This window comes from Erinaceus europaeus, chromosome 11 (genome assembly GCF_950295315.1).
Source record: "Erinaceus europaeus chromosome 11, mEriEur2.1, whole genome shotgun sequence".
NCBI classification, from domain to species: Eukaryota; Metazoa; Chordata; class Mammalia; order Eulipotyphla; family Erinaceidae; genus Erinaceus; species Erinaceus europaeus.
Genome location: NC_080172.1, coordinates 97,011,489 through 97,026,308, shown reverse-complemented (window position 1 = coordinate 97,026,308; position 14,820 = coordinate 97,011,489).

Sequence of the window (14,820 nt, the reverse complement as noted above, 5' to 3'; positions counted from 1 at the left end):
ACAGAGGAAAAGTTAATGCCAAGGCCCATTTAGTGCTGGGCCACACAGTTTGTCTAGTTAGTGACAATAGAAAAGCTTTTTTTTTTTTTTTTTTGTCATCACCGGGGGTTGGGGAGGGTGGGCTTTACCACTTTGCACTGGCTTTTTTTCACTTAGAAAGAGAGATAAAAGGAGAGATACCCAGCACTGAAGCTTTCCACACTGCAGTGGGGGCCAGGCTCAAACTTGGGTTGTGCACATGACAAAGGAAGTTATTACTAATAGCTCAGTAGGCTGCAGGAGATTGTGTTTACATTGGTTTACCTTGCCTTTAAGTCCATAGAAGACATGAGTGATGCTGTTCACACTGTGGGTTTGTCCAATCTTAGAATGATGTTTGGAGGAAGACATTATCTTTGTTATACTAGATCAGGAAACAAGCACGATTCCTGTCCTGGAGGAAGATACTATCTCTATCTTTTTTTTTTTAGGTGTTTATTTAAACAGTCTGTGTCTTTTTTTAAATTTTTATTTAAGAAAGGATTAATTAACAAAACCATAGGGTAGGAGGGGTACAACTCCACACAATTCCCACCACCCAATCTCCATATCCCAACCCCTCCCCTGATAGCTTTCTCATTCTCCATCCCTCTGGGAGCATGGACCCAGGGTCATTGTGGGTTGCAGAAGGTAGAAGGTCTGGCTTCTGTAATTGCTTCCCCGCTGAACATGGGCATTGACTGGTCAATCCATACTCCCAGTCTGCCTCTCTCTTTCCCTAGTAGGGTGTGTCTCTGGGGAAGCTGAGCTCCAGGACACATTGGTGGGGTCTTCAATCCAGGGAAGCCTGGCCAGCATCCTGATGGCATCTGGAACCTGGTGACTCAAAAGAGAGTTAACATATGAAGCCAAACAAATTGTTGAGCACTCATGGACCCAAAGCTTGGAATAGTGGAGAGGAAGTGTTAGGGAGGTACTCACTGCAAACTCTAGTGTACTTCTGCTTTCAGGTATATATTTTGCAGTAGTTTATAGATACGTGTGAAGATATGCTCTCTCTCACAGAAACTGGTGTATATCTAGGTTTTGGGACTTTGTTAGGAAGTGAACCACCTGAGATGAAATTAGAGTATACTATGAAAGGAAGGAAAGGTCTCACCCGAGTCATGAAGCTGAAGGGTTGTCATTCCATACGTGAAGTCTCTGGACACAGTCTGAAGTGAAGCATGTTGAGGTGGCAATCGTTGCGTTGCTTAGGTTGTGATCGGCGGATGCAATATTATTTGATATGGATTGGGAGAGGCATAATGGAAAGTGGGCCCTATCCAAGGGTTCTAGGACTGGGGGAAGTAGGGGCTCTATAGTGGAGATGTGAGGTTCCTGCTGTCTTAGGGTTCAAAAAGACAATCGATAGTTAATGTTATCATCACATTTTTTGGTAATTGGGTGAACTTTGAAAAGTCCTTTTGTTATGGTTTGCTGTACAGTACCCAGTATCTTGTATATAACTGTGCTATTGGATGCTTCTGATCTACTTGGTCTAGGCTTTTGAGAGAGTCCGCATATCAAATACACATCCTATATATTAAAAAGATTCAGTTTGTGTTTTGAGAAACTTTGAGACATACAATTGATTTTCCCCCTCTCATATTAATTAACTAGTGATTTATATGTCTACACTTTGCTAGGAGTGTACATAAACACCATTCCCACCACCAAAAGACTGTGACCCATCCCTCCCACCCAATCCCACCCCCCACTGCCACCTCAATATGCTTCACCTCAGACTGTGTCCAGATACTTCACATGTGGAATGACAACCCTTCAGCTTCATTACTCGGGTGAGACCTTTCCTTTTATAGTACACTCTAATTTCATCTCAGGTGGTTCACTTTCTAACAAAGTCCCATACACCAGTTTCTGTGAAAGAAAGCTTATGTTCACACGTACCCATAAACTACTGCAAAATATATACCTGAAAGCAGAAGTACACTAGAGTTTGCAGTGAGTACCTCCCTAATACTTCCTCTCCACTATTCCAAGCTTTGGGCCCATGATTGCTCAACAATTTGTTTGGCCTTGTATGTTAACTCTCTTTTGAGTCACCAGGTTCCAGATGCCATCAGGATGCTGGCCAGGCTTCCCTGGATTGAAGACCCCACCAATGTGTCCTGGAGCTCAGCTTCCCCAGAGACACACCCTACTAGAAAAAGAGAGAGGCAGACTGGGAGTATGGACTGACCAGTCAACGCCCATTTTCAGCGGGGAAGCAATTACAGAAGCCAGACCTTCTACCTTCTGCAACCCTCAATGACCCTGGGTCCATGCTCCCAGAGGGATAGAGAATGGGAAAGCTATCAGGGGAGGGGGGGTTTATGGAGATTGGGTGGTGGGAATTGTGTGGAGTTGTACCCCTCCTACCTTATGGTTTTGTTAATTAATCCTTTCTTAAATAAAAAAAGAAAGAAAATCAAGCATATTGCTACCTTCTAGAGTCCCAGTGGCCTGGTACTTACAAAAAGTTACAGATTTGGATAAAATACTCAAGTGGCCCTAGAATAGGAATACAAACGTTTCTTTCACATACTTGACTTGTTTCCGTGACTCTTTGTGCCTGGAATGCTATTCCCATACTTCCTGAAAACATAATTCTTTTTAGACTCTGTTATAGCATCTCCTCCTCTGCAAAACCTGCCTGAAGCTTTTGCCTCCAAATGAGATAAGTAGTCTCCATCTGTGCTCCTACAACATCCCATGCTTTCTTTTCTCAAAGTAGTATTTATTGTGCTAGACTTAGTTGATAGTTAATTCATGTTGATAAGTTCCCTTCAATAAACTGTAACCATGAAGTCAAAAACAGTGTATCAATATCTCCAGTTTATAGTAACTGTTCATAGAACTGAACTGGAGAGAATGTCAGTAACTAGATTTGACCTTGCATCTTCACCTATCTTTACATTTAGTGTAAACTCTATACCAAATTATAGCACCTTTCAGGTCTTCACATTCTTTGTTATTCTTCGAAGAGTGACACTTCATTATAGGAGGAAAGCAAATTAGATTAGGCCTTCTCTTTTGATCACTGCATAGATCGAATGCCTAGTAAATCATTCAAAGTTAGGTTAGATATCAAACAAGGTCAGACACATGTTCTCTCCTCCAAGAGGTTTACAGTGTAACTCAAAACTGACTTTATAGGTAAGTGCTCATCAGGCTACAAAATAGTTGCAGACTCCAATTGTATCAGCTCAAATAAGATAGAAGTTTATTTTTTGTGGCTCAGGCCATGGCTAGATGGATGTGTACACAGTTCTGCTCCCAAAACCAGCATTCTTTCATAATTTGTTACCTAAAGTTGTTTTTCATCTCCTGTCTGGAGGCAGCCATTTTTTCCCCAATCTGCAAGACCCTACATATCTAGACTTTCCACTCATTATATATATTCTTGAAATCGTCTAATGTCCCCCCTGACTTTATTAATCTTGCAATATTGCCAAACACAACCAGTAACAACACATGTTGAGTTTTAGTTTCCTAATTCTCCTTCTAAAGACGACTGCTCAGCAGACAGTGATCTACTTCCCTTATAACGAAAAGAAGGCAGTTTTAATAAATACACTTCAGAAATCCTCTACTTTTTGAAAACTCATATTATGACATTTCATTGTTACTAAATATTCACATTAGCATATGTTTTTGCTAATTTGAGGAAACACAGAGAGAGTATTTGCTTTATAACAAAGTTAAAAAGCCAAAGTAGCGTTTGTCGTTTGTTCTGCAAAAGTGGTTTTACAGGCAGCATACCTAGAGCATGAGTGTGGTACAGCCAGATTCTTTCCTGGGAGATCTCTTATATGAGCTGTCTCCTTATCATGTAACCCCTACTTCAACTATATGTTACTAATACTTTACGCTTTATCTGTCCTTGGTATAATTTAGTAGGCTATTTTTCAGGTATAGGAATACTTCGATTTTTCTAGTGATGTTTTTTGTTTTTTATGTGTGATTAGTAATAGGTTACAAGATTGTTAAGATTAGATTACATAGTTCCATACTACACTGATAACCAATGTTTTGTGTCCCCGCCCTTCCACCTATATAGGTGAATGATAATTGCTTCTTTGATTTATACCATTTTGATTTATAGGAGCATTCTTTTTTCTTTTTTTCAGATAGTAGGTGAAACCTTTATATGACATAAATCTTCCTTTCTTCAAATTCCGATACTGGTTCTCTAATAGCTCACTCAATGCCAGGAGTTATAATTCTTTGGTTTTGCTTAATTATTTGAGGATGCTTCACTACTTTCTGTTCACAAAATATATATATTTGTGTTTTTTTTAATATTTTATTTATTTATTAGAAAGATAGGAGGAGAGAGAAAAAGAACCAGACACCACTCTAGTACATGTGTGGCTAGGGATTGAATTTAGGACTTCATGCCTGAGAGTCTGATGTCCTATCAACTGTGCCACCTCCCGGACTACACAACATATGTATTTGTTAGGTTAGGACTATATAATCCAAGCTGGATTGTACAATTTCACCCTATTACTAGCTACCCCTGAATGTAAAGGGAGTATAGTTCTCTGCTTGCCTGTATTAAGGACTGGCCACTTGATGTTCATTCTGTTCTTTAAGACTTGCCCATGTGACTTTCTTTGTACCATGAATGATGATCAGAAGTACTTTCTACCATCAACTGTCCTGTCTCTGTCATGAGAACAAAATTGCTCCAGATATGAGCACTTTCTTTACTTGAATCCTAAAATAAAGAAGGTGTAAAAAAGAGACATAGCCAACCCAAACCACATTTAACGTGAAAACATTCTGTGTTCTGAAACACTAATATTTTGTGGTTATTTGCTTTCATCACATACATAGCTTAGCAGGAAAAAAAAAAACAGATACAACTGATGTATACTGCAGTAATAAATAAATCCTCAAATATTAGTGACTTAACATAAAAGAGTTTAATGTCAGTTTAGGTGGGGTGAATGTAGCTTCTTTTTTTTTATTTGTTTGTTTGTTTGCTTGTTTAGGATGCAGCCACCTTTTAAATATTACAAAGTAAATATGATGAATGACCATGACTTTAAATTTTCTTGGTCAATTTACTTTTGTATCATACAAAACAGAATCAACTGGGATAGAACCCCAAGAAGGTTTGAATTATTATTTGTGTTTTCTTGCACTTCAAATCCTCTTAGCTCCTTTATGGAGTTTGACTCTTGCCATTTTGAGATTTGTTTTGATCCTGAATGTACCATGTTCTTAATCATTAAAGGAGGATTAATTTTTGCTCCAAAATGAAATCCATTATGTTTTCCAAATTCAACATTCTTTTGAACTTTTTCCAGAAATTGCAAAGAAGAATTGGTCTCACAATGTGGAGAGCTATTTGGGTTTCTGCAATCTTGGTTTGAGGGGGAAGGATTAGAGTCAGCTTCCCACCTTTCTGCTCTTAGTCTCAAAACTCACATAGAATTTCTAATGTATCAAAGTGACCTGCTTATCTAAAGATGGTGATTAAAATTAGCTGGGCACAGAAGCTCTAAAAGTCTTTGAACAGATTTCAGCTGCTTAGTCTATCTTTGATTAGGATATGTTCATTTAGGTGTTCCAACTCTTTTAAAAAGTCCTCAGTAAATTTCCAAGCCTCTTGTCTAGCATAACTGACCGATTGCCTTTCCAAACCCCAGCCCTGAAGGAGACTCCAATCATTTCTCTGACATTCTCATTGACTAATTGGACTTTGATTGGTGTCAGCTACTGCCAACTGTGATAAAACTGTTTTTAGTGAGACTTGACATTCTAGAGGTGACGTTAGGTCACTTCCTCAAACTTAACAAACAGAAAAGTTTTAGAGTTAAGAGGGGAACTTACGTGATGGATAAGCTTTCATTTAACAGACCCAGATTGAAATGCTACTTCATTCAAACCACTCTTGGAATGGGGCTAAAGTTACTCTCTCTGTCAAATTTCAACCAAAAATAAGCAAATTAATGTAATTTAAGTTGGAAAAGGTGGTGAGTTCAGTAGACGGAATGTATCATCCAGTATTGTGGTTGTTCAGTAGCGGGCAAGACGTCCACATGTAAATGAAGAGGAGATACAGTAAAGGCCCCCACTCATCTCTAACTTACTGATCAGGGACAGGCTAGAGCCAGGGGCACATGAGGTGACAGGTGACAGCTCCTGTATCCTTATGTGTATTCAGCCTTCATCCAGTCCTTCCTATACCTTCATGAGTTAAGTACCAAAGTCTCAAAACTGAAGGTTTGTAAGTGGCTAAGATGATATCTTCTGCAGGGTAATGAAGGCATTTGTACCAGCTGGAGAAGCAAGAGCATTGTTAACTTTCTGACTGCCACAACTCTGTGGCAAAGGAGGAACAGCATGGGAATGAGGTGACTGAAATATGTCTGCAAGAGCTGCAGTCATCTCCAACTTCTCTCCACATGGGCATGGTGTAGGTGCCACACTTCGACTCTTGCAAAGTAGAATTCTGGTTGCTTTAAATTGTTTCTTTTCCTACTTGTCTTCAGTCTGAAAAGTTTGAGCAGGGGCCTTTATTCTCTGTGGCAAGTTCTATCTGTATACTCAATGATGGACAAACAGTTTTCCTCTGCAGAATGACCAGAAGCAATTCACTACATATGAGATAACTTGCAGTTCAGAAGATGTCACGACTGCTAATGTTGCCTTTTAGGTTATGAGAACAGGAAGGAAAACTCTAAGGTAGTCTCTGAATTGTGTTTTCAACAAAAGTGTATTACATTTGTGATGCAAAAGCAGGCAGAGCCTCTGGTATGGAAAAACTCTGGAAGTCAAAAATCTTGTCTGGAAGTGAAAATTATTAATTCAGACAAAGGAAAAGTAGGCAATGAATGGAACACAGGATAACATAATTAACAAGTCAGAAGTAAACTTGAGCTGGGGCAGAGACACACTGGTACTGTGCCAGATTTATGTGCCTGAGTCCTTATAGGCCCCAGGTTTAATAGCCAGATAACATCATAAACTAGAGTAGAACAGTGTTCTTGTTGCTCTCTCTTATGAAAACAAATAAGCATTCCTGTCTCTGTCTCATGAAAATAAAGGAGTAGAATTAAATTGTCCCAAGACTCTAGAGGAAAGGATAAAGGTGTGGGAACAATGAGGGGGACATGGTCTAGAGGGGAGCATGATCTAGAGGAGGGCATGGTCAAAGGGGGCATGGGACATCTTCAGGAGAAGACATAATAAGTGGATGGAAGTAACAATCAAAGAAACAGTAAAAGAAAAAGTTTTTAGAAAATAATATTTATTTTGGATAGAGACAAAAAAATTGAGAGGGAAGGGTGGGCTAGAGATGGAGACAGAGAGAAAGAGAGAGAGAGAACCCACTGAGTACTGTAACATGTATTCTCTATCAGGTTTGCCACCTCTTAGATCCCCAAAAAATAGTTTCAAGTACACTACAAACCTGAATTATAGGCTGAGATAATGTAGGTATGCTGCAGCAAAGTATTTTTTTAATTCAGTGACTTCTTAGAGTATGATAATTCAAAGGAATCAAGTTTGTTATGAAAGAAAGTGATCTGCTTAATATCAGAATTTGTCTCTTTAATATGAACATTGGCAAAAAAACAAACAGTGAAACATTGTTTACATAATCTTGAGGGGAAAAATGCTGTGTCCCCAAATTTCTAATCTTATCCACTTTAGGTTCATATAGAAAAACAATTTCCTATATGCAAGGCTTCAGAAATCTTACCGTTAGTGTTCATTTCCTGAAAAAATATTATTGAATAAGTGCTCCAGTGAGCCAAGAAATTAATGATAATAAAGAATTTAGAAATCAAGAAGATTTATAAAAGAAAAAGTAGTGAAAGATGATAGCAGTGAAATAACATTAAATTTAGATTACTGTTGCTAATGTCATTATGAAACTTATAGCAAATGTCAAAAATAAAAGGAAAGAGAAGATACACAATGTCAAAATGTATCAAAAGTGACTCAGATTTAAAGTTCTTATCATGTCAACAAAAATTGGGTGGTAAAGGGCTAGGGGAGGGGCTAAAGTCCACATTCTCTGAGAAGGAGAACACTGACATGCTTGATATTGGTAGAAATATACATGTTAATATATGCTTTTGATTTTTAATTTATTTGATTGAGCACCAGTCAAGTACGTTAAAACATTTGTATTTCTAGCAGTGGAAGTTCTCCCTTCTCCCCATACACACACCTACAACACACCTGAATACCAAGGTGGTAACAATGAAGCCAGCTCTGACTGAGACAGAGCAGTTAACCTAGAAATCTAATAGGCCGGTTTCCTTTCACTCCATGTGAAGGTTTTGAGGCCCTGTAACATAATCTTGGAGCTCACAGGACAAAAAATTGTATGGCACTATACTAATAGCATAAAATGAATATAACCTTCACTTCACTAGCTCCTAAGTTTTGTCAAGGTGTTAGGGATGGTCATCAGCTGAGCACCATGGCATTATGAACTCCTTTGACTGTGGGGTAGCTGGGCTGGCTTGGGTGCGTGGAGTCCCTTATCCTCAGAGTTGGCCCATCCAGGCCTCCTTAAAGGGCAGTGTGGTCTGGTTGTTTGTTTCTTGGTGCTAAAGGCTGCTATTGTGTCTCCTCTCACTTGTACTCTGCTCCATGGTTAGCACAGTGAAGGGAGCACTCATATAAACTGGCTCACCCTTTTCTCCCTCTTTCTACCCTCCTTTCTCTTCCTCTTTCTTCCTTCCTTCCTTCCTTCCTTCCTTTCTTTCTTTCTTTCTTTCTTTCTTTCTTTCTTTCTTTCTTTCTTTCTTTCTTTCTCTTCCTCTTTCTTTCTTTCTTTCCTTCCTTCCTTCCTTCCTTCCTTCCTTCCTTCCTACCTCCTTCTCTATCTCTCTCTCCTTTTGTTTCTTCCATCTTTTCACCACTGGGTTCTCAAATATGTGCAACTTTACTGCTCCTGGCTGATAGAGAGGGAGAAACATCACAGCACAGGATCTTCTTCCAAGGCAGTGAGAGTCTCATGTGGTATGCTTGGGGCAGGCATCTTGCCTGATGGATGGTGAGTTATAACCCCAGTCACTCTTTTTCTTTTCTTCCTCTTTCTTTTTCTTTTGTTCCTTTTATTTATTTATTTATTTTAAGATTTTATTTAGTCAAAAGAATGGTGAATAGTGGGTAATCTCACTCAAAGATGGAATCTAAGAAACAAAGCAGGAAGATACAGGGTATAACCCTCAGTGGATTCTGTTCTATTACAGTACATCCTGGGACTCAGAAGGCAAGAAGAAGGAGCAAGAAAGGGAGGAAAAACAGGCTGGGGTTTCAGACATGAAAGTCTGCTACCCTACCTCTATGTTCTCTCCTAGGCCGTCCCCCTTGAATATTTATTTTAGCAGCCAGATTTAACAAGATGTCAGGGGAATAGAGCATCTGCCCCAGATGTGGTTGGTCCAGTATGAGGTATCTGAGTTGGTACAGTTTTCTGTTTTCTCTCACATCTAAAACTGCATCTATGGCAGATTAACTAACCTCAGAATAGTTTCTTCAAGAATATGTGCTCCACGAAGACATTATGTGGAGTGAGAAGAGCCAGAAAGAGAAAGACCAATACCAAAAGATCTCACTTGTAAGTAGAATTTAAGAGAACAAAGAATAGTAAGGAAAAATATAAGGTAAAAGCTGGACTGGGTATGGCTTATTGCACCAAAGGTAAAGACTCTAGGGAAGGAGGGAAATGGGCAGGATAAAAGAGACATATCAAGGGTCCTGATATGTCTACTAGGGTGGGTGTAGATAGCATAATGGTTATGCAAAGAGACTCTCATGCCTGAGGCTCCAAACTCCCAGGTTTAATCCCTTACACCACCATAAACCAGTGCTGAGCAATGCTCTGGTAAAAAAACAAACAACAACAACAAAAAACTGATGTGTCTTCTAGACACCAGTTCTTCTTCTTCTTCTAGCGTTTGCCCTTCTTCCGTAGCCAGTCAACAGCGTCAGGTTGAGGCATGAAGAGAGGTTGTGTCTGTATGTTAAAAAAATATACTGTAAACCTGGGTCGGGCGGTGGCGCAGTGGGTTAAACGCACGTGGAGCAAAGCGCAAGGACTGGCATAAGGATCCGGGTTTGAGCCCCCGGCTCCCCACCTGCAGGGGAGTTGCTTCACAGGCGGTGAAGCAGGTCTGCTCCTGTCTGTCTTTCTCTCCCCCTCTCTGTCTTCCCCTCCTCTTTCCATTTCTCTCTGTCCTATCCAACAACGAATGACATCAACAATGGCAATAATGATAACCACAACGAGGCTACAACAACAAGGGCAACAAAAGGGGGGAAAAATGGCCTCCAGGAGTGGTGGATTCATGGTGCAGGCACCGAGCCCAGCAATAACCCTGGAGGGAAAAGAAAAAAAATATATATATATACTGTAAACCAATGTGTATTTGATAATATTTTTGAATGTGTTGCTTCAATTCAGAGATAAAAATTAAAAAAAATCTGAATCCATGGGGGAAAAAAACAGAATATGTGCTTTATCTGGATATTCAGATGTTATTATTATTTTGAAATACACAAGTGACAAAATTTCAATGGATTAAAAGTCAATTTTGTTATCACAAGAAATTTGAATGTTACATTAGTAGACCCAAAGAAAGGAAGAGCTAATAGACTTCCTAGCTTTTTCCAAAACGGAGAATCCTAAATCTCATCTGCTATGTTCTTACCTTTAGGTTCCTGATTATTAAACAATTTGTCCTGCTCTCTATCTTATATGCTTTTTAGCCACCAAGTTACAGATGATACTATGATGCCAAGCTGACTTTCCTGAGCAGGGAAACTCACCAATGTATCCTGGAACCCTAACTTCCCAGAGTCCTGTCCATTAGGGAAAGACAGAAGCAGGCTGGGAGTATGAAAGTATGAATTGAGGGAAGTAGGGGCTCTATAGTGAAGATGTGAGGTTCCTGCTGTCTTAGGGTTCAAAAAGACAATCAATAGTTAATATTATCATCACATTATTTGTTAATAGGGTTAACTTTGAAAAGTCCCTTTGTTATGGTTTGCTGTACAGTACCCAGTATCTTGTATATAGCTGTGCTATTGGAAGCTTCTAATCTTCTTGGTCTAGGCTTTTGAGAGAGTCCGCATATTAAATATGTAGCCTATCTATTTAAAAGATTCAAGTTTGTCTTTTGAGAACCTTTGAGACATACAATTGATTTCCCCCTCTCATATTAATTAACTACTGATTTATATGTCTACATTTTGCTAGGAGTGTACATAAACACCATTCCCATCACCAAAGGACCGTGACCCATCCCTCCCGCCCACTCCCACCCCCCACTGGCCCAGGAAGCTACTGGCCCAGTGGTGAGCTACCCCTCACCACTGGGTTTTTACTTTGGTGCCCTACTTACAATTTGATCAGGTCCTGCTTTTAGTTTCCCTTTCAGATCTTCCCTTTCAGATCTTCCCTTTTCAGATCTTCCCTTTCAGATCTTCCCTTTTCAGATCTTCCCTTTCAGATCTTCCCTTTCAGATCTTCCCTTTCAGATCTTCCCTTTCAGATCTTCCCTCAGTCCTGGCACCCTTGGATAGGGCCCACTTTCCCGTATGCATCTCCCAATCCAAACCAAATAATATTGCATCCGCCGATCACAACCTAACCAAAGCAACGATTGCCATCTCAACATGCTTCACCTCAGACTGTATCCAGAGACTTCACGTGTGGAATGACAACCCTTCAGCTTCATTACTCGGGTGAGACCTTTCCTTTAATAGTACACTCTAATTTCATCTCAGGTAGTTCACTTTCTAACAAAGTCCCATAACCTAGACATACAACAGTTTCTGTGAGAGAGAGCTTATGTTCACACGTATCCATAAACTACTGCAAAATATATACCTGAAAGCAGGATTACACTAGAGTTTGCAGTGAGTACCTCCCTAACACTTCCTCTCCACTATTCCAAACTTGGGATCCATGATTGCTCAACAAATTGTTTGGCTTTGTATGTTAACTCTCTTTTCAATCACCAGGTTCCAGATGCCACCAGGATGCTGACTAGGCTTCCCTGGATTGAAGACCCCACCAATGTGTCCTGGAGCTCAGATTCCCCAGAGACACACCTTACTAGGGAAAGAGAGAGGCAGACTGGGAGTATGGACCGACCAGTCAACGCCCATGTTCAGCGGGGAAGCAATTACAGAAGCCAGACCCTCTACCTTCTGCAACCCTCAACGACCCTGGGTCCATGCTCCCAGAGGGCTAGAGAATGGGAAGGCTATCATGGGAGAGGGTGGGTTATGGGGATTGGGTGGTGGGAATTGTGTGGAGTTGTACCTCTCCTACCTTATGCCTTTGTTCACTAATCCTTTCTTAAATAAAAAATTAAAAAAAAAAAAAAGAAAGTATGAATTGATCTGCCAACACCCACATCCAGAGGGGAAGCAATTACAGAAGCCAGACCTTCCACCTTCTGCACCCCATAATGATCCTGTGTGCATATTGCCAAAGAGATAAAGAACAGGAAAGCTTCCAATGGAGAGGTTGGGAATCGGAGTACTGGTGGTGGGAATTGTGTAGAATTGTACTCCTTGTATCCTACTGTCCTGTTTTATCATTATTAAATGTAAAAAAATAATTAAAAATAATTTTTAAATGGAAGAAAAAGAAAAGAAGAGCTGTTAGCTTCTTTACAACTTGAACATGTATGTCATTTTTGTCGGGCTGGCTTCGCGGGCGGGAGACAGAGACGAACAGAGACTCATGGCTGAGCTGAGAACTCAGTTCAATCTTTATTCACGAGTGGGGATGCGGTTCAACAAACTAATCCAATCTAATCACAACCCAATTCTGTCCTGTCCTGCATCTTTCTCCTCTGGAGGAAGAGTCAGGAATAAAGGAAATAAGGACTATAGGGGGCGGGGAGAAGGAAAAAGCTCTAACCAGCAATGATTAAACTAAATGTCCCAGAGGTGGGGGGTGGGGGGACGGGGGACACGACACCAAACCAATATCCTGGAGGCAGGGGTTGCTTGTATAAATGCTTTAAGATTTTGCACACTGTCAAAATGACTCCTGCCAACTTCAGCCCAAGCAACATTTCCATTGAAATGCTTATAAACAATGTGAAAATCAACATGAAAAATTATTCCTTAAGAATTTGGGATAGTTAACTTAAATATAATATGTGATATAAATAAAATTATGGGAACAGTACTTTTTTTTCTTTTCTTGTCACTATGGCCATCACTGGTGCTGGGTGCTGACACTACCAATTCATGACTCCTGGGGGCCATTTTTTTCTTTCTATTTTTTAAATTTTTATTTGACAGGACAGAGAGAAATGGAGAGGGAAGGAGAGAGAGAGTGGGAGAGTTCTTCTTCTAGCGTTTGCCCTTCTTCCGTAGCCAGTCAACAGCGTCAGGTTGAGCCTGATGTAAAGTTTCGAGACCTCCTTTGAATCTGGAGAGGTGGCAGTCATTGACTATGTGGGTCATAGTCTGTCTGGAGCCACAGGGGCAGTTCGGGTCGTCTCTGGCTCCCCAGCGATGGAACATAGCGGCGCACCGGCCATGGCCTGTTCGATAGCGATTGAGGAGGGCCCAGTCATAACGTGCTAGGTCAAAGCCGGGTTGACGCTTGCAGGGGTCTGTGATGAGGTGTTTGTTCTTTACCTCAGCTGACTGCCAACTCTGTTTCCAAGAGACTGGAACAGAGAAGTTCAGTGTAGGCATAGTGGGAGAGTGAGAAAGATAAACACCTGCAGACCTTCTTCACCTTTTGTGGAGCATTCTTCCCTGCAGGTGGGGAGCGAAGGCTCAAACTGTATCCTTGGGCAGGGTGCTAAATGTGCTTAAGTGGGTGCTCTACCACCCGGCCCTGAGAGGAATGTCATTTTTATGAATACCTTAAGAATATTTTATTTGGGAGTCGGGCTGTAGCACAGCGGGTTAAGCGCAGGTGGCGCAAAGCACAAGGACCGGCATAAGGATCCCGGTTCAAGCCCCGGCTCCCCACCTGCAGGGGATTCGCTTCACAGGCGGTGAAGCAGGTCTGCAGGTGTCTATTTTTCTCTCCTCCTCTCTGTCTTCCCCTCCTCTCTCCATTTCTCTCTGTCCTATCCAACAATGACAACAGCAATAATAACTACAACAATAAAACAACAAGGGCAACAAAGCGAATAAATAAATAAAATAAATAAATTAATTTAAAAAAAGATTATTAAAAAAAGAATATTTTATTTGCAAGTTTTATACAAATTCAGTATTCAGTGTGTTTCACAATTTTATTTTTAAATCATTATTTAATAATACAAAGAAAATATGTTTTGTGCCATGTCCTCTATAGATTGCTTTTTATTTCCTTGAATTTACTAATGTGCCATTTTCCTTGTTCCACAAGGAGTGAGAGAGATTAGAAAGTATTATCTTAGGAAAACAAAGATGCAAATAAAGATTGATCAATATTGTGGCCATGGAGGTGGTACAGTGGATAAAGCTTTGGACTCTCAAGCATGAGGTCTTGAGTTCAATCCCTGGCAGCACATGTACCAGAGTGATGTCTGGTTCTTTCTCTCTCTCCTCCTATCTTTCTCATTAATACAGCAATAAAATATTTTTAAAAATTGATCAATATCAAATTTAAATTAGGGAAACAAAATCCTTTTAAACATTAGCCAACATGTATTAGGGAAAGCTATAAATAACCATACATATAGAAAGAGATATGTATATAATTTTTAACTTTTGAAAACAAAATTATTAAACTCAACTTGTGACTTTCCTCTCTTGTTACTAGTTCCTCTTTAACCCAAACATGATGTAAAATGATAA